At 43.0% G+C, this 4,756-nt stretch overlaps 1 pseudogene; it reads right to left on the bottom strand.

The window, feature by feature from the left end:
- Nucleotides 1–1,171: 1,171 nt before the first annotated feature.
- Nucleotides 1,172–2,117, bottom strand: LOC126943342 (ATP-dependent zinc metalloprotease YME1L1-like; annotated as a pseudogene).
- Nucleotides 2,118–4,756: the final 2,639 nt, after the last annotated feature.

Below are 4,756 nucleotides of genomic sequence, written 5' to 3'. Positions count from 1 at the left end.
TTTGTTCCCTTATGTGACTGAAGAATATTCCATTCTACAGCTGTATCACATTTTGTTTATGCATTCACCTATTGATGGACATTTGAGTTGCTTTCACTATTTAGCTATCATGAATAATGACACAAAAGGACATACATTTGTTGTTTTTTTTTCATTTTTGAAAGGTTATAATTATTTATTTTATTTTATTTTATTTTATTTTGAGACAGAGTCTCACTCTGTTGCCCAGGCTAGAGTGCAGTGGTGTGATCTCAGCTCACTGCAACCTCTGCCTCCTGGGTTTCAGCAATTTTTGTGCCTCAGCCTCCCAAGTAGCTGGGATTACAGGCGTGCGCCACCACAGGTGTCTATTTTTTTTGTATTTTAGTAGAGACAGGGTTTCACTGTGTTGGTCAGGCTGGTCTCAAACTCCTAGCCTCAAGCCTTCCATTCGCCTCAGCCTCCCAAAGTGCTGGGATTATAGGTGTGAGCCACCACACCGTGCCAAAAGGTTATAATCATTTAAATTCAAGTTGCAACTGTATGCTTACAATTCTCTACATTTAGATTATGGTCAATCTGGAACATAATGCATCTTAATTAAGTTGCCACTGATGTATATAGAAGGCTAAAAGGAGAATTTTTTTTTTTTTTTTTGAGACAGAGTCTTGCTCTGTCGCCCAGGCTGGAGTGCAGTGGCTGGATCTCAGCTCACTGCAAGCTCCGCCTCCCGGGTTTACACCATTCTCCTGCCTCAGCCTCCCGAGTAGCTGGGACTACAGGCGTGCACCACCATACCCGGCTAATTTTTTGTATTTTTAGTAGAGACAGGGTTTCACCATGTTAACCAGGATGGTCTTGATCTCCTGACCTCGTGATCCGCCCGTCTCGGCCTCCCAAAGTGCTGGGATTACAGGCATGAGCCACTGCGCCCATCAAAAAAGGAGAATTTTTATTCACATCTAGTAGAGTAATCAACCATAAAATCATTAGTTACTTTCAACTTAATAACTAATTGACATTTCCCAAATGAGCTGACCTTAATCCTGATAATTCTTTATTTTTTTTAAATATATTTGCCACAGGATGCTGATTTGCAATAGGAGTCACGATGGGAATAACCAAAATTGAGTAAATGTGACAAAAGATTGACAAAATGTTTCACACCCTTAAATTACACCACGTCGAGAATGAGGAGAAAGCATTGCAAAAAGGAGACTACTGCAATGCTACTTACATTCTTGCAATAAAACCGGTAAAGCATCCATATCAAGAGAGTTCTCCTCTCACTTCCAACTTTTTCCCCTCAAAAACAATTTGAATCTCTTTGGCACCCAAAGTCTCACAGGTCAATAAAGCTTCTGCTAGATTCTTATGCTCCTCTGCATGAGTTTTCAAGATAAGTTTCGCTCATTTATATGAGTCCCTTAGAAGGGTTCTTATCTCATGTTCAATGGCAGATTGAGTTTCTGGACTTAGTTTCCCGGTATCACTGTAAGTCATAACTCCAAGATTTTCACTAATTCCAAATTTTATAACGATCTGCTTTGCTATTTTAGTGACATTAGCAAAATCACTGGAAGCACCTGTTGTAATATGGTCAGTTCCAAATATAAGCTCCCCTGCCACTCTTGCTCCCATATTAATGTCCATTTGTGCAAGCAGCTGGGCTTGTTTCATTACATCTGTCATCACCAAGTAACAGGGACACATGTCCAAATATTGGCCCTTGTGGCATGATTGTAGCTTTGTTGATAGACATTGCATCTTTTGGGTAATATGCAATAATGGCATGACCAGATTCATGATACGTTGCGATGGATTTGCTTTTGTTATCAATTTCTATGCTGCTTCTGTCAGGCCACATTATAATTTTGTCTTTGGAAAACTTCAGTTCCTTCATGGTAACCACTTCTTTTCCATCAACAGCTACAAAAGGATGTATATTTGGTGTGATTTCATTCATATGAAATGTCCAGAATAGACAAAGCCATAGAAACAGAAAGTAGACTAGTGATTTAAGGCTGAGGGAAGGGGAGAATTAGGACTGAGTACTTAAGAGGTTCTTTCTGAAGTGATGGAAATGCTGTGGGATGAGGTAGGGATGGTGATTGCACAGCATAATGAAGACACTAAAATCCATTTATTTGTACACTAAAAAATGGTGCATTTCATATGGTGTGAGTTATGTCACATAACTAAGTAAATAAATAAATGATGTATATCCAGGCTTCTGCCCAGGGTTTGGGAAGCTGGAAAGAGTTTCACTAGCTGGGCACAGTGGCTCACACCTATAATCCCAGCACTTTGGGAGGCTGAGGCAGGTGGATCGCCTGAGGTCAGAAGTTTGAGACCAGCCTGGCAAACATAGTGAAACCCCATCTCTACTAAAAATACAAAAAAAATAGCTGGGTGTGGTGGCGCATGCCTGTAATCCCAGCTACTAGGGAGGCTGAGGTAGGAGAATCACTTGAACCCGGGAGACAGAGGTTGCAGTGAGCCAAGAGATCATGTCATGGTACTCTAGCCTGGGCAACAAGAGTGAAACTCCATGCCTCCCCATCCCCCCCCCAAAAAAAGAGCTTCACTGCCATCCTAACCACGAGTAAAACTCAGATCAACTCCATAATGTATATTTCACCTGAGACCATCAGAAATCCGAGCTCTGGGAGCAACGGGGTAACCTGAATTCCAAGGAGGAGTAGGATGCCATGACAGCCTCTACAGAGGCAGAACACAAGAGGGTGGGAGGCTCCCATACAAGCTGGGAAAGAGAAATCAGATGAAATCGTCAGGAATTCAAGAGTCGGTGTTTGCTGGCCTCCAAGAGACGAGGATCTCTGGGAACTTAAGACGGAGGAGCACTTCACATTCAGCCACGAGCTCTTTTCCGTGGATCTCAACTGGACGTTCACAACATAGATTGGAAGTAAGGTGGAGACCCGAAATTTGTGGTCAGACATGATTACCTTCCACTGTGCGTGGCCTGAAACTTCTCCCATGTGTAGATACTTCTCCCACTTAAGTAGAAAAAGACTTAAGTCATCGGGAGAGGATGGGCAAAACCTGCCAATCTCACAATACAGGAAACAACCCATTGTGGATGTAACAAGGTAGATTTAAGAGTCTATCACTAGGAGTACTGTGGAAAATTTCTGAAACCATAATCCCAGATATACAAATGTCAGGGGAAGGCCAGGAAATTCCTGCCCTAATCAACCAAAGCTACCAGGTACAATCCAGCTGCCAAGGGGAAGGAGGACACGAACACTGAAAGAGCCCCACCCCCGAGGCCCACAGACATAGAAATTGCCCAAGACTGGCAAGGACTTCATGACTAAAACACCAAAAGCAATGACAACAAAAGCCAAAATTGACAAACGGGATCTCATTAAATGAAAGAGCTTCTGCACCACAAAAGAAACTACCATCAGAGTGAACAGGCAACCTACAGAATGGGAGAACATTTTTGCAATTTACCCATCTGACAAAGGGCTGATATCCAGAATCTACAAAGAACTTAAACAAATTTACAAGAATAAATCAAACAACCCCATCAAAAAGTGGGCAAAGGATATGAACAGACACTTCTCAAAAGAAGACATTTATGCAGCCAACAGACATGTGAAAAAATGCTCATCATCACTGGCCATCAGAGAAATGCAAATCAAAACCACAATGAGATACCGTCTCACACCAGTTAGAATGGTGATCATTAAAATGTCAGGAAACAACAGGTGCTGGAGAGGATGTGGAGAAATAGCAACACTTTTACACTGTTGGTGGGACTGTAAACTAGTTCAACCATTGTGGAAGACAGTGTGGCGATTCCTCAAGGATTTAGAACTAGAAATACCATTTGACCCAGCCATCCCATTACTGGGTATATACCCAAAGGATTATAAATCATGCTGCTATAAAGACACATGCACACGTATGTTTACTGCGGCACTATTCACAATAGCAAAGACTCGGAACCAACTCAAATGCCCATCAATGATAGACTGGATTAAGAAAATGTCACACATATACACCATGGAATAATATGCAGCCATAAAGAAGGACAAATTCATGTCTCTTGTAGGGACATGGATGAAGCTGGAAACCATCATTCTCAGCAAACTATTGCAAGGACAGAAAACCAAACACTGCATGTTCTCACTCATAGGTGGGAATCGAACAATGAGAACATTTGGACACAGGAAGGGGAACATCACACACTGGAGCCTGTCGTGGGGTAGGGGGAGGGGGAAGGGATAGCATCAGGAGATACACCTAATGTAAATGATGAGTTATGGGTGCAGCACACCAACATGGCACATGTATACATATGTAACAAACCTGTACATTGTGCACATGTGCCCTAGAACTTAAAGTATAATTAAAAAAAAAAAAAAAAAAAGAAAGAAATTGCCCAAGACTGAGGCTGGGTGAGGACGGGAGAAATTTCTACTCCCCACCGTGCGCCTACCCCTGAGAAGCAAGCAAGAGCAGTCCACAGCGAGGGGAGGCACCAGGTGGAGTACAGGATGGATGCAGTGGAGTCCATCCAGCTGTGGGGTCAGCAGTACCAGTGCAAGCAGGAGGGGCCCATGAATGGGATAGCCATGGGGCAAGAAAGGAGGACATGCATGGACCCAACACCAGTGACTCCCTCTCACCAAGGACCATGTAGCCACCACTGTAGCTGAAAGTCTCACCTGTGACCAGTAGAGAGGTCTGGATGTGATGCCATCCATAGAAGGGACCAGCAATCCACCTGGTAACGACTTGATGA

The sequence above is a fragment of the Macaca thibetana genome, chromosome 19 (genome assembly GCF_024542745.1).
Source record: "Macaca thibetana thibetana isolate TM-01 chromosome 19, ASM2454274v1, whole genome shotgun sequence".
Taxonomy (NCBI): Eukaryota; Metazoa; Chordata; class Mammalia; order Primates; family Cercopithecidae; genus Macaca; species Macaca thibetana.
Note: the sequence above shows the minus strand (reverse complement) of the source record. Positions and strands in the feature narration are given on the sequence as shown.